Source organism: Mycteria americana, chromosome Z (genome assembly GCF_035582795.1).
Source record: "Mycteria americana isolate JAX WOST 10 ecotype Jacksonville Zoo and Gardens chromosome Z, USCA_MyAme_1.0, whole genome shotgun sequence".
Classification (NCBI taxonomy): Eukaryota; Metazoa; Chordata; class Aves; order Ciconiiformes; family Ciconiidae; genus Mycteria; species Mycteria americana.
In genome coordinates, this window is record NC_134396.1 from 15,071,968 (window position 1) to 15,092,379 (window position 20,412).

Genomic DNA, 20,412 nt, shown 5'->3' on the forward strand with positions numbered 1-20,412 from the left:
TCCTCTGCATTTAACTGAAGTTTTTTAATCCTCATGTCAAGCGTTTCCATCACACGTCCATTTCAAATGCAGGCTCAGTGTTTTGAAGGGCACATTGTAATGGTTTTATCCAGATTCAGATTATTTGCAGTCCAGAGGGAAAGCATGCATTCTTTGCAAGGCAAGTAGAAAACATACCTGAACACAAATCAAAAGAATGATTACGGCACGCACGCTCTGTACCCATTACTGAATCCCCAAGGCTCTTCCTGTTTGTTTAGGCACTTTTTCTTCTGCTGCTCTGGTTGGGCTGGGTGTAAACTCAGCAATGAATAAGAATGGTTAAAATGGATAACGTAAAAAGATGTGACATTCTTGAAAGATCCCATGTTTCAAACTTAGATTCAAGTGAAAGCTACCAAAGGAACACCTCCCAGCGGTCTCAAGTAGATCTTTCTTCAGCACATCAGAGGTTTGCGTATCCATCTGTCATAGGGTGGTCTTCTGATCTCATTTCAATCCCAGGCAAGCTCAAATTCACTGTGTAATGAAAAATGGCATTTGCACAAAGTAGAGAGAAAAAGCATTGTTTCTACAGCACATTATGTTTTACACCACTCATGAGACGGCCTTTCATATCCCATAAAAAAACATTATCTGTAACTTCCTGTGCACGCTAGAAAAAGCAACATTGCGCCTTTAAAAGAGATGTCTTGTTTCTGAAAACACTTTATCTCTCACATTTCCCTGCCCACAAAGTAACCGGTGTTTATAAGCAAATCCACTCAACCCCCTAATAATGACCTAGAGTAAACATCTGACATGCACTGCTTTCAAGCTCCTCTTTGTTTAGGCATGAATTGTTCATTTTTATGTCTTTTGTATACTGCCTAAAGGAAAGACAAATGATACAAGGGATGTTTTACATTATCAGTTGTGGCAGAGGTTATGCCTGTGTTTATCTGATTCTCTTTTATTGCATTACAAATGGTAAGATAAACTGCCGGGCATACAATGGTCATTAATTTCAGGGCACATTTTCACATTGGATTTTTAATTTAAAATGTATTAGATGCAAGATAGCCAGTTGTCAAGGTTCCTAGTCATTTGCAAAACCTGTGGCAATCTCATGTAATAAAAAATTCCTTCCCAATATCAGTGCTCAATTCAGTTTAAAATATGAGTGACTACTCTGTTTGCATTAGGAAACACCTATTTTCCTGCCTGCCCAGTTTCACAGTTCAATCAGCTGTGGCAGTTTTGGAGTGTCCCATCTCACCGAGCACACCCTCCGCTGCTATCCACCAGTGCCAAACAGAACAGCAGCATCGAAACCTGTTAAATGTGAGACTACACAGGGCGGGGGGGCGGGGGGAGAAAAGAGCATGGTGGATATGTTCCTGTAAAATACCTGCGTATCTGAGCACACCCTCTGTCCTTGCCGCAATTTTCTGTCTTGGGAGAGCTTAATAAAATCAATACAGAACTTCGAAGGGGAAAAAAATAACACAGAGAGTATGTGCTTTTTTTTGTTCTGGGCTTAAGATTTCTTTGCTACTTGACAGGACTCGCTGTCATATACACTATATTTGCTTTTTCTGAAAGTAGTTGAAGGTCCAAACATAAATCTATCAATGAAGCAACTTGCTGCCTTGCTTTTCAGCTCTGGATCTTGAAAACAACAGCCAGTTTTCAGTTTTCTGAGAAAAAACACTAGAAAAATGTTTACAGCAGAGGCTGTGCCTCAGCCTAGTATCACCCCGAGAGCTGAAGCACCGGCACAGCGGAGGGTGCCTAGCACTTCCTAGCAAAGGTACCAGTTTTCAGCCTCTCATGACTTTGCCATGGCTTGGTCTGGCATTTCTGTGCTTCCTCCTCCAGGAAGAAAAAAAGTATTTTTTGAACTTTCAGCAAAAAGCATTTAGCGAGCTCCGAGAATGAGGCTAACAAACAAGAGGCAGTTTTGTTAACAGCCCTGGGTTTTGTTTATTTTGTATTTTTGATGGCCTCTAGTAGTCTGAAAATTGGCAAGAGTCATCCAGCGACTAGGCAGGTGTCTTTCGCCGTCCTTGTGGAGGACCTTAGGATGTGGCTAAATTGTAAGACCAGAGGCTGATCTGCTGCATGCTGAAAGAATTAAGTGAGTTCTAGTCCAAACTTTTCTCATTGCAGTCTGTGTTTTTTGAGAGCTGTTTTATACGTAACTGGGAGGATGATATTTCAGGTAAATACTGTCCTCCCGATTTAACACAGAGAGGTGAGGATCAGCTTTGTGGAATGCCTTGATGTGCTCAGCTGCCGGCAGGTGGATAACAATCTTTGAAGACGCTGCCTTTTTCCAACCAGGTCTTTGCAATAATCTTGACCCCTAAATTTCGAACCTGGCAAAACCCGCGACTGTGCGGCATCTTCCAAAGTGCAAGGAGTGATTTTTCCCCTCCTCTGCGGGATAACCTCACTCCTCCCCACCAAGAGAGGGGGAGGGATTACCTCATTTCTGACACTACAGAAGCAGATCAGTATTTTCTTTTCCACAGAAATTGTGCTTTCACTGCAAATGCTCTGGGCATCTCTCCTCGCGCTGCCCCGGCGGGCTTTCCATCTGGTCCCCGGGGAGGCAAAGGGCGGGTGGTGCAGAGCCCCGGGGACGCCGGGCTCGGTGTCGCACAGCTGCACGCCGCGCACTCTGTGTGGGAGAGGATGTAGCCGAGGTCGACTAGGGGAGGTGCAGGGTGGGGTTTGAATGATTTCACTGGTTATTTTCTTGCTCCTTATAGCTCGTGCCGTGCAGCTGGGCTGCTTCACAATAGATGTAAGGTCTACTGGTTCCAGCCCGAGAGCAGAGCAGGACCCTAGAGTTAAATGGGGCGCAGGACACTGGAGTTACACGAGGTGTAGATTCCAGGACACTACAAGACATTGTGCATTTGGCTTTTTTGGCTCTTTCTGTGGCTGCGCTGATCCTCGCCAGCCCAGCTGCACAGCTCTGTAGGAAGGGAAATGACAACAGGCTATTTGCAGGGCTGTATAGTTCTTATCCTCAACTCCCCTTCAGAATTACACTTCCCTGAGGGTTATATCCCACTATTGATTGACTCTAAATAGCAGTAGCCAAGCTCATGGTCTTTGATAAAATAAATCTTACTTAGGGGCTAATATAAACAGAAAAGAAAAACCACATCCCCGCATACAGGGCACAAAACAGTTAGCAGGTGGGGTGGGGAAAAGAAGATTGAAGTAATTTTATTTAATATTACCGAAAGTGCAAGCAGGTGAAAGCAAAGTCAGTTATGTTGTTTTACTTGCTGTTATTTGCCTGCTCCCAGTGAGCTGCATGGGCAGGGTGCTGTGCAGAGAGACGAGGAGTGACTGTGGGTAGGCAAGAAGCCATGCAGGGGCCCAGGGTTGTCTGCATAGGAGAAAGGGGGATGATGTGAAGGATTTGGAAGGGCAGAATTCTCATTTCCAAGTCCCTCTCTCCCTTTTATCACATCCCGGTTCCCTATCGGCAGGAGCGCGTCAGCAACTTGCCGCTGCGTGGCACCTACATTACAACATAGTATTGCTGTACCCCAGCTGCCAGGGGCTAACGAAGGCCGTGACAGCAGTCTAATTGCAGCGGCGTGAAGCACAGTGCCTGCAAACTGCCCAGATATTTGACTTGCTGCCTGGACCAGTTTGGCATCCCGCACTGAACTTCGTGCTGTCCCATCTTGACTTTCCCACTACCTGGCCTGGCTTGCTGGGAGCCAGCGTGGATGTGCCTGTGCCACACAACAGGCCCAGCACCTGGCGTAACCACAGCACACCACCATGCTTGCCCCCAGAGAAAAATCTGGAGCACAACCAAAGCAAATAAATGTCTAAAATAAGGTTACTATGGTAGCCATTTCCTTTCAGCTCTTAACCACCTTACTGTCCCCCAGGCTCCAAGGGTTTGCTCGTGAACTGAAGGATCCCTGTGACTATAACCCCCTCTCCAAAAAGTGCTCTGGCTGGGAGAGGGTTTCTGCTAAATTTTGTTACCAGCATTACCTCCTTGTGCTCCCTCAACTGACGTTCAGGCAGTGCAGCGACAGCTGGGCTGGTGTTATCTCTGTCAGGCATCTAGAAAGTGGCAATTTCCCATCTGGAAAAACCCAGTCCTTCCCTGAACATTAAGGTGAAACTTCTTCAGTTTTGGATGCCAGCTCACACTGAACAACTGCTCTTCTTTCTAAATCAAAGCTGAGCAAATATTTGGTGGTGAATAATTTATTTGATCATTGCTGCTTCCTTCCCGCCCCTCTAGAAACTCAGAGTCCTGTCGTTGCTAGTGATGTACCCCAAACAAACTCAGTGTCCCATGGTGGGAGGCACAGAGACAACTCGTTAAGTTGTAGAGGAAGATGTCCTGTCCCCTTCCAGAGGTGAGTCGCACCATATTTATTTGCAGAGTAATGCTGGTCCATGTGAGACTGAACCTGGGTCCTCTTGGCAGCCGGAAGTAATCTTCTCCATACCCACCGTCCCCATCTCCTGCCCCGCCAGCCGCTGTTCCTAGCTGAACCGGGCGGGCTGTGTTTTCTGTCCTAGAGGGCTGGGTTGTAATGCTTCGCAAAGATGACCGCGCTTTAATAGGAGAGGAAGCCATCCCCGTGGAGAGTCCGTGTGTTGGTGTGGATTTATAGAGCAAGCTGTGGTCTTTTGGGAGGAGAGGCACCACAGAAATGAAAGATCATAATCATTATGACCATTAAACACACAAAGCAAGAAAATTAATATTTTCCCCCATATAATAAAATAACTCTTTTGTGGTGGAGTGTTGCAGCACATCTCACAAAGAACATCGCACTAATCGGTTTATTAGAGAGTCTCAGGAGCAGAGAGGGAGACTTCCTTTTGTCTCTTGCTTTGTTGGGAGGAGGGAAGGGCAGAGGGGGGAAAAAGGGAGATAAGAAAGAGCTGCCCTCTTACTGCAGTAGCTCTCCATTTGTTAAAAGGGAAAATGCCCGGAATCTGTGGTGAAAAGATGCCTGTGTCCATATTAATCCTGAAGCACAGAGGGGCTGACTGTAGCTGTCTTCTGGGTTTCCCCAGAGCAATAAAAGAGAGCAAGTTTCCTCCCAGCTGCCTGTATTGACTGGCAAAGCACAGGAAAGGTGGGAGCACGCAGGAGAGGAGCGGCAGCTTCCCCGGCTGGCACCTCCCCAGCCCCGCACGCAGCGACGCAGGGGCTGAGGGAATCGGACTCTTTCTGCCAGCTCCGGCAGGCTTTGTGGCGGGCCCTACAAAAACACTGCAGAGCATCAGATCCCAATTGTCTTGGGGCTTATTAGGCAAATGCATAGCTGAAAGTAAAAAAAAAGAAAAATGTAAAAAAAAAAGCAAAAATGTTTCTCTTCCTCCTTACTGTTTCTCTTCCCACTCTCAAATTTCTGAACTTGAGATATTTTTCTTTTACCCTATATTGTAAATTATGACTGACAACACCATGTAAGAACACCAGAAAAATAAATTAAAAAGAAAAAATCACCCTAATGTCAAAACTTGCTGATAAAATAGCATTCTAAAAATCATTTTTTTCATGTATATGGATTAGCACACCAAGGAAATGGCAGGTATTAGCTGATGATAAACGCATATGAACATATAAATGTATGTGACTGGGTAGCTGTTGAGTCACGTCTGAAGGGATTGCTCACTGCTAACATGGAAAAAAGATTGGAAATTGTTCTGGTGATCTCTCACATAAATAAAAGCTATATAACTGAAAGCTGTCCATGGTTTGTTTGAATGTATATTCCTTAATTTTTCCATTTGATGTTTTCTCTAACAGTAATCAGCCCCAGAATGGTTTTAAGTTGGGCAAGTTATTCTTTAGATAAAGGGCACTTCAGCAATTCTTATTACACTGAAATAAATTCTAAACATTCCCTGTGAAGACAAGAGGAATAGGCTTGATGCCCTGAATTAACATTTTGACAAATAGAGAACTGGCTTTTAATCTCTTCTTCGTTTTTCTGCCAGTTTCTTTTTTGTGGTATGCGGAGTGCAAGGGGCTTGGTCCACTCCAGCACCTTGTCATGTGCTCAGACGCCTCATCAGGTGCATGTCAAACACCTTACCAAGGTCGGTGATGATCCCTCTGAGAAGGAACGGCTTCACCGGTGGCTGCATAAGAGCCAGAGGATTTGGTCTGCACAACGGGTGGGTATAACCTCAGATATATGTAATTTGTACACATTCCTTTAATATTGTCAAGTGTTGCCATTTACAGCCTTTCCTGGTAAGCTTGCTTGGATTGTCTGTTTACAAAGTGATTGTCACGATATGAGGGATGCGAATCTGCAGTCGCTCTTCTCTTCCTCTCGGGGTCCTCTCGGTCTGTGCATCGGGTGGGTGGGCAGAAACAAATCCTCAAGGTGAGAGTGTGCAGACCACAAACTCTGCCAGCCTCCTTGATACCGCATCTATTCTTCCACCAAAGTAATTGCCCTGTGATGTGGCCAGTGCCCAGAAAAATCTACCTGCCAGAAATACTGAAAAACCTATCACAAAAAAGAATGAGACACAGGTATGTCTTTCCTTTAATTGATTAGTTTCAGTATTTGTGACCCTCAACAAAGCAGCGCAGATGGAGAACAGGACAAGGGTAAAAAGGCTTTTTTGGAAGAAGGCAAAGGAGCGATGTCGGAGTGACAGTGGATGCCATTTCTCTGCTGCGATGGAGGACAGGACTGCTCTCCAATCTTCTGTTCCTCATCAGCCGATGGCAGACTTCGTTGGTAGGAGATTGCCAAAACTCAGTCCCAGTGTTCCTCATATGTACCTGGATGGGGTGGCAATTAACACGGGTCTGCTCCTGCCCTTGTTATGTACTGTCTTATTTACTGTAAAAGCTGTGTAATTGGTTTCCACCTGACATCAGGACCTTAACTGGTGGTTCATCTTATCTCTGAAGCCCTTATGAGGGTTACGGCGATACGGGTATTAAACATTTCAAAGTGATGCCTTTTGCTGCTTACCTATGTACTCTTCTCTGAGATACCTGCTTTCAGGTTTTACGTCCTTCCCTGTCATTGGATCACAGCTTTGTCTGCCATGTTTTGCTGCAAGTGTTCAATTTATGCAAATTCTATTTAACTCAGTTGCTGCTGAAGGGAGAGATGGTTGGCTCATGCAGCCCTGCAAAACCTGGGACTTGAGGCCGTGCCCCTTATTTTAAACACTCAGTGGTTCAGAAGGAGGCTGGGTGTGCAGGGAGTCCTGAATTTTGTGTGAGACTTTCTTGTTTTCCAGGCTGCAGGCACTACAGGATTACAAAACTGGATCAGTCCTTGAAATAAAGTTGATTCAAGCCACCTTTGATTCTGCCTACATAACAAAAAACTCAAGAAGATCAATAGATCAAAGCAGTCAGTGCCCAAAATCTGCATGACAGGCATTTCAGAGGTTTTACTTTGAACTGGGGACAGCCTGGGTGTTACTTACCTCTCAAGCTCGTTGCTGTTCCAAACCAAACATGCAAATGTAGATGGACCCTGCCCTGACCCCATGTCATATCAGGACAGAAACAAGTGGTCTGCAGTGTCTTTATAACCAGTGGCCAGTGCTGAATTTGTTCCTGGGATATAATGGGTAGAGAGGTGATGCCACCTCTTCATCCAGGTGTTGCCTTCATCCAGGTGTTCCTATCATCTGCTGTCAGCTCCCTCCTTGAGCTAACCTGATGGGCCTCTGGTTCTCATCAAAGGATGCTTCTTCCCATGAAGCTCAGTTCTGCTCTCAAAGAGACGTTAACAAATAGGTAGGAATGCACGTATTTTTAAAGTTATAAAATAATGAAATTAATTAAAAATTACATCTGTAGTGTACATGCAATTGCTTCTGCCACCTCCCCGTGTGATCCCTGTGTGATTGCCCAGTCCCTTACACAGGTGCAAAGTAAGACATGCTGTCAGGGTACTGCACTAGTGTTGGAAGTGACTGGACTAGATGATTTCCCATCTTAACTAATTATAATTCTGTGCTATTCATGCTATTTGCTGGTTAATATATTTTTTTTATTGCCAGGTTTCCCATGACACTTTGAGGAAGCTCCCTGTAAACTTCTGCAAGACACTATCATTATTATCCTCGTACCTCACTTACCTCCCTTTTTCCAGAGTGTCTATAAAAGCCCAGCAACACTCAGGCTGCTGATTCACTATGAGTGTTCCTACTCTGCTGAAAAACAGTACTGGACAAGAGGACAGCAGAGCTCAGTCTTTGTATGTATGAAAGCTGGTGGTATCTGAAACCTGGATAGGCAAAATTGTTCTACCAAGTTTTCTTTATTCCAGCTTCCACAAAAATAATAATGATAAAAATAATACTGGTTTCTGGCTCAGAAAACATATTTGATTTTAAGAATGAGGTGCTGTTGGAGGGAGGGGTGTCCCAGAAAACTTGATACTGAAGCAAAGTGATAAACTGTAAAGGAGTAAGCCACCTGGTTCAGTGGAAGGCACCCAGCAGTGCCGGAAGGCTTGAAGATGAAATGGCTGACCTGAAGCAAACACAACCTCCCTGAAACTGGAAAATTTATCTGAAAATTTATGCATGGAAAATCCTGTATTTACCTTCAGAAGTGAATGACGTGGAAAATCTGGCATGCTGTTTTTTGAATTGTCGAAACTATAGTTAAAAACAATAAAAAAGCAAGAAAGATCACAATGAAGTCTAATTAGCACAGTTTCTTCAAAGGAAAACGGTGACTCTCTAATCTCCTAGAATGCACTAATAAATTAATAGGGGATAAAAATTATTTCAACTTTCAATAGCTTTAGTATAGTCACCAAGACAAGCTACAAAAGAAAGTGGCCAAGTACACAGAGGAAAAACTCTCCCACTTCAGAAAGTGGCTAAGGGACATAAAAGAAGAACAGGCTGTAAATTGCTGAAATGGCAAGGGTTAACAGTGGGAATTTTTGAATGCATTTTTAATAGAACAGGTTTCTGCTTAAAAAAAAAAGAGCAAACATTTAAATCACATTGTGTCATAGGAACATGTTAATTTCAATGAAATTTGCTATGGAAAAGGTTAAAATGAGTCATCTGAACTTTACAGTTTTAATCATGTTGTAACGTTTCATTATAACTAGAATTTCATTTCATCACATGAACATTTAAGGTTACTATTTTACTTATATTTACAGTTTACTATAAAAATCAAAATGCTAAAGCAAAAATATTTGGGCAAAGTTGAAATTAAACATATCAAAACTACAGAGGAAAAAATATCTCAATTGTCTTAAATCCTTTTTTTCCCCAGAATTTTGTTCTGCATGAAATTGAAATTTTGTTTCTGGACAAGAATTTAAAAAAAGAAAAAGAAGCAAGACTTCAAACTAGTGACATTTTCTTTAAGGCAGTGCTTTGTTGCATTTAATAATAAAAAAGATGGACCAAGTCTCACTCTAGAATAAGCATTCTCTAACCTATTTGTTAAAATCGAAAAAAGAAGCTGGGAAGTTGAGTTAGAGGTCTTGCAATAACCCTCACGTTAACATTAACCAAACACTGAAAAGATTTAGAGGAAATTCCCAGGCTGAGACAAGCAAGATGAACACGGGGCAGCAGTTTGGCAGGTGAGGCTCAGTGTTGCTATTTGAGCTGTAAGGGGGGAACGGTCTGTCCTGTGCATACATTATCTTTCGGATGCTAAGGGCATGTCTACAAGGCACACCCACAATGAATTTACTGATGCAGTACCCAACAGAGCTCATTCGTTGTGCTCATGAACACTGCTGCGTGGAGATATCAGTAGTCAAGTGCAGATATTCAGAAAATAGTATAATTTTCCAAAGCATGTAAAAGTCACCTGGGAGTCATCACTGTGGACAAAAGGATGAAGACCTTAGCTCAGCAACAGCAACAGTCAGCAACCCTGCCAGGGCATAAGGATCCATCATGAATAGCTTCAAGAATAACACACAAGAGACCACAATGCAATTATATAAATCAAACATATGCTCTCACCTGGAGGGCTGTGTTCAGTTCTCACCTCTCCGTCCCACAGATGTGACAGAAACGGTAAAAACTCAGGGACAACTCCAAAGACCATAAAGGCTTAGAGAGCTGGAAAAGCTCTCGTGCCGTGAGGTGTGGAAAAGACCAGCAGCACTCATGTACGTGTTTTGCCCTGCAAGGAGCACCCCAAGGTCGATAGGATGCCAAGCTCTGTCCCCCGAGTGAGCACCAGCATTGAGGCATGTGTGAACATGAGCCTGTGCAAAGAATGTGCATGGCTCCAGCCTCGAGAAACGGCTTCACTGGAGATTCCCAGCACAGGCTGATCCTGCAGGCAAAGCACTGAAGTGAAAGGGACACAATGAAAGTACGTCACATAATAAATGGTACAGAAAAGGTGCATAAAGGATCAATAAAGCTGTATTTAATTAAGATAAAGGTGTCACGTTAAAAATGAAATACTTGCTTTTTCACACAGCACGTAACCCAGATTACAGAACTCGTGGCCACCATGCAGAACTGAACCGGATTTAGCAGAATTCAGAACAGAATTAGGAGCAGAGGCAGAGTGCAGGAACTTCCAGTAGTAAAGTGGTAAATAGTTTTCAGCAGTGCTTTGTAATCATAAATGGTCTTGCATTCGGGTATAGTCTTTCTGCAATGAAGGTTGGACAGAAAAATTAAGTCAATTATCTTTAAGACAGAATTTTGGTATTTTATATAGTACTGAAAGTCTTCGGGCTTTGTGGAATTCTGGAAATGGTGGCAAACACCTAGTTCATAGAGAATATTATACCCAATGTATAACTGTTAAATCAATTTAAGGAATGCCCTTGAGAGAACAATACCATCTGAAGAATTTCGCAAACAGACTTTAATTATATAATAAAGGGGTTTTTTATTTGAGCCCAATAACTGTTTTCTGTAGAGGTAAGAATAAAGATTGATAGTTTCTCTCTGAAACTGGTTTGACTGGTACAAACACTCCATAGGGCTTTATGCCATCCACAGATTCTGCAGGCGAGCTCCTCTTCCCAGCTGTGGATCTCTCACATTATAGCAGGAAGGGCTCCTAAAGCCTTGGGGGTTTGCCGAGGGCATTTTCCCCGCAGAAGCGCAAGGGAACTGCATTCGAACACGGCTGCAGGGGTCAAGGGTGGGCGGCAGCCCTCAGAGGCATGGAACTCTCTGGGTGACTCTGGGGTGGGAGAAGAGGCGATGCCACAGCCCAGCCCGTGGCAGGGTGTGGGGTTGCCCCCCTCCTGCTGGCTCAGATCTGCACCATGAAACCTCATCCTCCAGCTTTTTGGGGTGACTTCTAGACAAGCTTTGTGGTTCCACCCCTGTTAAGCACATCTTATTGCTTTTCTCTACAAGCGTGTTTTTAAAAAAAGTTTTTGCATGACTTGAAACAACTACCAAAACCACAGTGGTTTTCTGCAACTAAACCAACCAACTCAAACTAAGTTGAAAGGAGCTGTGGGAAAATAATACCCATGGGCAGCTGGGAGGCTCCTTGCCCGGTTCGGTGACGTTGCTTTTAGAGTCACCTTTGATCTAATGCCTGGGCAGCTCTATCTGTTTCTAAAAAAACCCCTTCTGCTTCATGAATATCTTTTTAGCTAGTTGAAAGTGTTCCCATGTTTGTTTAGGTGAAATCAGCTGGTCTGCAAATGACTGTGTATGCCTTGTGCAAATTTAGACTCTGCTTTCTGGCCTACAGATGTCCCAAACCACTGCTTAACAATTTCAGTTTTTCCTTATGGATTAGAAAAACTCCACAGCCTCTTGCAATAACAAAAAAAAAAAAAAAAAAAAGAAAAATTACATAATTTCTTCTGCACTGCTGCATACGGAGGCTTTTTTGAGCATATAGTAGATAACCATGTGATTTAAGTGAAGCTGCCTATTTTTAACACAGTACGAAACCTATCTGAATATAAATACATTCCATGTGGCACTTTGTGGTAGTGTCTTGAAAATATTGTAATAATTAGCGGGGCGCCACAATAGAAAACTTCTTAATTCTGTGCTGCTACCCTCCCATTCCTCAGTACCACAGATGAAACAGAATGGGTCACATCTGCAGTATTATGTAGGGGACTGTTTGATATACAGTACTGCACTATACACATATTCAAAACTATAATAACACTAAAGCGTGAAATAGCTTGCTCCTGAAACTGTTCATGGCAGGATGTAGATGCAGCTTCTTGCTCCTGAGCCAGCATATATGTCTGGATCAATGACCAGAACTGGCAGGGGTCTGCTGGAAGGAATCCATTACCAGGGTCTGCCACGCCGCAGTTTTGTGCAGAGAAGCTGAACAGTGGGATAGGAGCAATCAAAATATATATACAATAAATTACTGGCAAAACTTTGCTATGTTCAGTTTCCATAACATTTTCCCTCCATCGTCACCTTCTATTACAACTGACTTTTTTTTAATATAGCAGAACAACTATAAGGAAAATGTTTTGCTGGAGCCTAGGCCTTTTCCATTGTGCCACTGCCCTTGGAATCAATTTCTTTATTCTTAGCCTGACCTTGGTCACCACTTTCCTCAGTATTCAATTCAGCTGTAGAATCTTGAACTTCTTTAGACCTTCCCCCATCCCCCAGATACCCAGTGCAAGAGACATTTGTACAAGGAAACTGGAGACTGAAAGGCTCTTGCAAAGAAAAATGGTAACTAGATAAACAGAACCTGAATGCACTCAATCTAACATGTGCCTCATTTACACAAAACACCATTAGCCCGATCCTGTTTGCTCAGAGTACAGCAGAGGCAACTCAGCTTGCATGTCTGAATAGGGTGATTTAGATAATACCATGTGTCTTCAGACATGCAAGAACTATTTCCATAATATATAAGGAAAAATGTTGTATTTAATCCATCACCAGTGGGTTCACGGAGCGTAAGGATTGGATTTCTTTTTTCACATTCTTACATCGCTGCCTGCATTAATATTAGGCTGGGATTGAAGTGAAAATGAAGTGCCAATTTCAGCATACAAGCTAGGGAAGACAAGCTACAAATAAAACAGAAAAGAAACTGTCTTACCAGCCAAAGAAATAAAAACACATTTAAAATGAATAATCTGCATTGCAGAAGCTCTCGCTGTCCCTCCGTGCTCCATGCGAGCCCCTCTGGGAAGCCATCGGTGAGGAGCAGCCGGCTGCACCTCGGGGCACTGGTCTTTGGCAGAGGGGAGTGAGGAGGGCCAGGGTGGGCTGCCCCACCTGTGCTGCCCCACCTGCACCCACCAGGGTGGGCTGCCCCACCTGCACCCACTGTGGGGTGCCCGACGCGCCCCGTCGGCGGGGTGAGCGGCAAATGTATGGCAGCCAGCAGAGGAGCCACAGCCCGTGAGCCGGACACTGCAAGTCCTTCGCCAGAGGGTCTTCACCCTGCAAATGGTGTGGCTCCCAGAACAGCCATGCATGCCAGGAGCTGAGCAAAATGAGGAAAAAAGCAACTAGTCATGGAAGAAGTCCGGAGGAGGTGCTGGCTGTCCCTTGCCAGCTCTGCCGTGTCACTGCAGAGAGCCTGGCTGCCAATTTGCCACCAAATGCCTCAAGCAGCCCAGTCCCATCAGAAGCCATCTAAGAAGGGCTGTGAGACCGTGGTCAGTGCACTTGTCGGTTTACAGAGGACACAGCACAGTGAGGCAGCATGGGATGCTCTGCCACCGTGCTAGCCTTCAGCTTTCCTCCTGGGCAGGTTTCTGTCGGGGTGCGCCCCGTGAGTGAGGGGCAGGTGCAGAAGGCACCTGGGGCCACTGTCTGGAAAGATGAGTAAGTGAGGTGTAGTCGTAGGACTGGAGAGTTTCTTACGCGTGTGTTTAGGTGTCGGCAGTAACAGCACCTGCTCTTGTTCTGGGACGCCTCCTTCTCTCCACAGCTCCAAGTCAGGGCTGGCTTGCCTCCACTGACATGAAGATGGCTTCCCTGAGTCCAGAGCAACTGTGGGGGTCAAAGATAAGGAGCAAGCCTGTACAAGTGTTACCAACTGTATTAGCATGAGACTTTGAAATAAAAGAAATATCCCTGGTGTGGCAGGGAGCGCAGCTGTACTGGTGATGTAGAGAAGCCCCATGCCTGGCCAGGGCTTGCGGACATCAGGACTGCAGGCTGTTTCATTCGCGTTACCACAGCCAAGCAAGCTGTTAACTAACGCATTGCACTTTAGCTAACAACTAAGTCAAACTTCACAGAGGGGATGCTTTCACTTACAAGCTGCTCTTGCCCGTGCTGCGTGGCACCGAGGGTGCTGCTGAGACAGCCCTGGCCCCTCCGGGCATGCTCTGTGCCCCTGGGGCAGGGTTGCCTTCCTCAGGGGTACAGTGGTTTCGGGGACCAGGGGTGGAGCGTGGGCATCTCGGGGCTGCCAGGCTGCCCTCTGCTCACCGCGGCCGCCCATGTCCCACTGCCGCCCCCGTCTGAAGAGCAAATTAATAACCAGGAAACGAGACAGAAATGGGGTCTGGAGGGGTCTCGGCGTTTGAATGTCACCACGAGCACGCGGCGCGGGAGAGTGAAGGTTTCTTTTACCGCTGTCTGCGCATTGACTTGTTTCCTGACACATGAGCCATGACTTGAAAGGAATTCAGGCTCCAGCAAATTTTGCATCGCGCTTCAATGTGGCCTCTGGGATTGAATAAGGGCAAATCTATTACAGTGTTGCCATGGCGACCCTGGCACAGCCGCGATGAGGAGCGCTGATGCCGGCGGCTCCGCGCAGGGCGGTGGCACGGGCGGCGCAGCCGGACGCGGGGACACCCCGAGGGGCGCAGCGCCCACGCACCCCGCCTCGCCTGCCCCGGCGGGGACCCGGCCACGCCAGGCGGATGGGCCAGCAGAAGACACCGAGTCCTCTCCCGGGGTCCGGCAAAATCAGTCCTTAATTTATTTCGGGGGGAACGAGGCTCCTGCAGTAAAAGCGAGAAGGGCGTCCTTTGCCTCGGCTGGTACGGGCGGTGTGAATCCCAGCGTCTGGCTGTTGAGGGATCAATGACAAGCCTGTAAGGACAGCCTGCGCTTACTAAGGAGGGCGATTGCAGTGATGGATTTTAATCATTAAAATGATTTTATAACACAGAAACAAAGGAAGCTGATCTTTCTTTTCTTCTCCTCCTTCTCGTGAGCAATCTCAGCTTTGCCGATATTGATTCTTCTTGCTCGGATAGACTTCATTTATTTTCTATCATGGACACGAATGTTTAGTTTTGGTAAATTCTGTTTTAGCCTTTTTGCCTTCATCTTTTTCCCTTTTGAATGGTCAGCGATGGAAGTTCGTATTTCCCCTTTTTGCTCAAGCAATGACGGTACAGTTTGTCGTGAGCTGCAATCATGACAGTAGTTCGATTCAAAGCATCTCAGCTTCAGCATACAGTAACTAAGCCCAAGATTGAAAAGCACTAACAATGGGAGACTAAAACCTGCCTCCAACACTTGATAAGATTATTATTACAGAGTGCAAAAAGCTTTTGCTTTCTTTTCTGCTGCTTTGCAGACCTCATAAGGCCCTGCTCAGATTTCTGCATAGTTAATTTGTCAGTTTATAAATTACCACATTACATTAATGCTGAATGCTTCAAAACACAAATATATGCACAGAGGGCTTGAATATTTGAAGTGGTTTAGTACTATAGGGAAATAATTTTGTTGTCAAGCTGTGGCAGATATAGAAGTGCTAGGGGATACATGACCATTTCATCAGGACGGTGTCGATGATGGCCTATGAACATCCAAGGGGGGAAATCATCTTTTATCACTATTGTGTACCATGCAGGTCCAGATGGAGGATAAAACATGCATGAGTTGCCCGCAGCTCTGAAAATAATTATACTCATTTGCCAGAAATGTAGAAAGTGCATCCAACCAAGTTACCACCCATCATAGTGACACTCCGTTTGCATACTGATGAAGTTTAAAGCCAGAGACAATGGTGTTGGTATCAATAGCAGAGGGGGCTGGGAATCACCAGTGCTGTAGGATTAATAGCGCCATCATTTTATATTATGCAGCATTTCACTTATGCTGCATATCAAAAAACTCCTGGTGCTGATGCTCACCTAGCTGTTTACAAGATTGGTTTGGTTTAAGACTCCAAACATTAAACAGATTCTGGGGAGTGGGGAACGAAGACCATTATACCCACCCCCTGCGAAGGGCTTCTCGGCAATTACGTGTGATGCGCTAGGAATGTATACACAGATCTATGTGTGCGTGTGTGTATGGCAGGGGAGTCACACATGCTATGCACTTGCAGTCTCTCTCTTCCTCTCCAGAAGACTGCACTGGAATATGAGCGAAAGGTAATATGCACATGCTAAGCTCTGGTGCCACTGCAGAGTAATTGATGAATGGGTTTTTAAAGTGTAGAATGAGAATGAATACAAGTAGGACCCAGGAGAATAATTCTTTATTTGCAATCAGCACTGCTTATATGGAGTTGGTTTAATAGTAGAAATCAGCAATAAAGAATACAGACTTTGTTATTTAATCCTTACCAATTGAAAAAGAAAATTATTTTGGAATACTTCTTCCATGATTAGATGTATAATTTTAAAATTGAACTATCTGGGGGCATTATTCAGTTTATAATGACCATCAAGTAAAATAACTAATCAATGCTACCATAAAGTGAGATGATTTCCGCAATTTCTTTAAATAATTAATTTGAGTTATATATACATATATAGACACTATGATGTATGCATAATATGCATATATGCCATTTTGTCTATTCCAATACTCCTTGCATTTCTTAAAATATCTGTGGTAAAGTACTACGTCAATATGCTTTCACATATGTGCTTGTTATCACATTGCTAGTTTAAGTATGTCTTCAAAAATAAAATAAAATAAACCCTGAAGTAGTTATTTTATTCATTGATTTATATAGGACCTTTTCCTATTCTAATGAAGAACGTTAGGTACAGCTGCAAATATGTTGGCAAATATTAAGAAAAGAATGTCAACATAGCACATAACCAAGTGTAAGCAGAAGAACATCTTACCTATCTATAAGATGACTACTCTATAGTATACTGCAAGCTAGAGGACACATCTAATAAAAATGAGTAAAGCAGTTATGTTTTATAAAAACATAGTTTAGGCTTCCAATTTTATTTTAGTTCTGGTAAAACTAATATGTAATCACCATAATGACATAAGGACCCAAGATGATCTCTGATGTAATTCCATAGATCATTTGTGTGACACCAGCAATGAATCAGGCCCATTTTATCGTTTGATAGAATCTCAACAGTTTGATACTTTATGCTTTCAAGGCTTTAAAAAATATCTTTGGAAGAAAAATGGATGATGGAATAATGAAAGTGTGCTTGCTCAACACTGTAGCAGATTGATCTGGATCTAAGTATACCACTAGGCAAAATTAATTCTTGTCTTGTGTAAGCAAAAAAGAGCAGAGGAACTATGGACTTTGTGGTCTCACTGTTTGTGGGCCCATTTCCTTTTCTTGGTGACACATTCCATTAAGCGATAATGCAGTTTTTATAAAGTCTGGCTGTCATCAGAGGCTGCAGGACAGTGTACGCTAATACTGCCATTAGTGTACACTGTCTTATTAATATGCACTGTATGCTAGTTATAGGGACACTCCTGGCATTCAGCTGAGTAATGAATCAGAAGAAATATCTTGCAGTTATTTGGCCAGCAAAAAGCAAAGATGGTGATTTGAACAAGGAAAAATATAGGAAATGGGATGCACCAAGTTCAGACCTGTAGAGTAAATTCCAGGGCCAAAAGGATTTCAAAAATACTTGATTGAACTAAGGATAGTAGCATAAAGCAATTAAAACTTTATTACAAAGAGACGTTTCTACCAGAAGAGCCAAACAAGGTCACGAGATTATTTTCAGATCTAATTTGACAACATAATCCAACATCTAAATGGAAAAAAAAAAACCCCAAACCCTGCAGCAGAAAAATAAGTTTAAATCACCTCAAACATAAAATATGATTGTACACAGTATTTCTGCAGCCATAATAAGGGACGTACTCAGATGAGTAACTAAGCATAAAGGCAAGGCAGAGGTAGCTGAAGCCAGGTTTCATAAGGGGACCTTCTGAAGCATAGGGGATGCCCAAGTCTCGTCCCCAAAGGTTTCCTTCTTGCCTCAGGAGCCTGGCTGTCAGGGGACCTTGCCAGTCATCAGCTTGCTCCTAACCTCCTGTACTTGAGAAAAGCCATCGCAGAGTTGGCGAAAGGGGAAGCTCAGCTACTGTCTGACTGGCCAGGGTGTTTCCCCATGGGAAGCAGTACCTCCAAGGGGCTCTGAAATGCACCAGTGGGACCAGCTCCTGCATCATGCACTGGGCCAAATGAAGCAGGAGTCTGTCAATGCCTTGATTCTGGCCAGTTGCTGAACATGACCTGCCGCTACCTATAAAGCGAACCTCAGAAAAATTCCCAAGTGTTAGAAGGGATCAGTCAAAAACTGCATCATGAAATTGCTGGATGTGGCAAGGACAACTAGCAATGGTTTAAACAGGACTTCACCCTGTCTCTGCAAGCTGTAACCACCAACAAGGGGGCAGATCATCAGAAAGCAGCTTTATTTCTGGCAATCAGTGGTTCTCAGACTCTTGATGTTCTTAATAGTTTTCAGTTAACTCATGAAGAGAGGGCTAACTATGGAACTGCCATACATAAATTTGAGGAATCCTGCACTCTGTATAGATGTATTGGCTTTCCTAAGACTCTTCAGCAATGGTTTATATGTTTTTAAACAGAAACAAGAGGAAGAAAGGGAGAAAACAGAAGTCTTCTGAATGATTGAACCCCGAGGGGGCAATCTCGCTGTCAGACTAGAGGGGGTAACCATGCCCCTGGTTAGGGATGAGGTCCTTGTGCCAGACACTCTGGGGAACAACCAGAGGACCCCAAAATAACTTTTGACAAGACAGTCAGAATTTGCCAGGCAAAGGTAGTCGGCTGCTTCTGCCTGAAGCTGAGGGAAAGCAGATAGTGCTGTACGCTGTGAGCGCTGGGGGATCCAAAATGGCACGAAAAAAAGCAAGTGGCAGAAAAAGTCACCAGGATCCAAGTTGGAATCGATAAAAACTAACACTGAGCTGAAAACGCGACAGCGAGGTACACAAGTCAAGACAGTGCCCAGCATTTCAAAAAGGAGGCGTTACAATAGATTATACAGCTTCAAAAAATTTCCAAGGATTTGCGTAGTGCTCGGCTTAGAGAGGATGACAACAGCACCGTTAGCTCACAGAAAATCCTCTACAAAGCTTTCACCAGTATCATGGCTTGGGGTGAATGGACTGTTAACTTATACTAGACATACAGAAACGCTGGCTGTCAGGAGACATCTAGTCCAGCCTTCTGCTCAAAGCAGGACTTTCACCAGCACCAGATCAGGTCTGCCATGGCTTCGTCTACTCCAGTCTTGAAAACCTGCAAGGATGCAGATCCACCAGTATCTTTCAGTAACCTGCCCCAGGGCTGTGCTGCCCACCTTGTCAAGCTGATCTCAGCTAGATCATTCAGTAGTAACAACAGGATTGGAACCTGTGTCCACAGCGCTAGAAACTGTGATGTGAGCATGGCAAGGAAAGCACAGAGAGCAAAGGTGACTAATACAACTGAAAACTTATAGAGTAATCTGATTTTTTGAACAAGGATTTTTTGGTCAAGGATATCAAAGAGGCATGAAGGCAAACCTTAAGAAGTGTTTTGCAACACTGAGATAACTATTGAGGTCCCAGTCTGAGCTAAATTCTGTCTTATTCACAGGTGCTTCCAAAGAGCATGCTGGTGCTGTGCTCATATCTCTGTCAGGTTGTATGTGGAGAGTTTTAATGTATATGCCATAGTTATCAGTAAAAATTGGAAGCCAGTACACTTACATAGGCAAGGATGCTCAGTCCTTACATGTAAAAGGTTTCAGAACTTTATTTCTGAGGCCAATGTCAGTGGAGAGTGATGGTATAACATTCAGCATGATGACCAAAATGAGCTTCACAAATGTTACCCAAGACTAAAGGGATTTCATTTTCTCTGAAGATTTATGATTTGCTGTTTGAATGCAATATTGGGAGAGATCTGGCTATTGCAAAAGCACTTGGTAGAGCATTTGACAATAGCAGTAGAACAGGAGCAGGAAAAGATTTCATATATGTATCAATCAGCTTAAAAAAATACTGCAAATGAAATATGGATTCTGACTGCCAGAGATACAACTGGAAATGAGACCAGATGGGTGGTGGGACATGAAAAGTGGAGTCACTGTAGATGTGTTTACATCCCTTGGAAAAAGCTAAATAACATAGGCATGTCACAGATGATTGTTTCCACCATAAAAGGCAATATAACTAAAGATGTGATCATGCATATCATAGCTATTATTACTAGACGTAGAAACCTTGACATTGTAATGTCTGACAAAGGCTGCT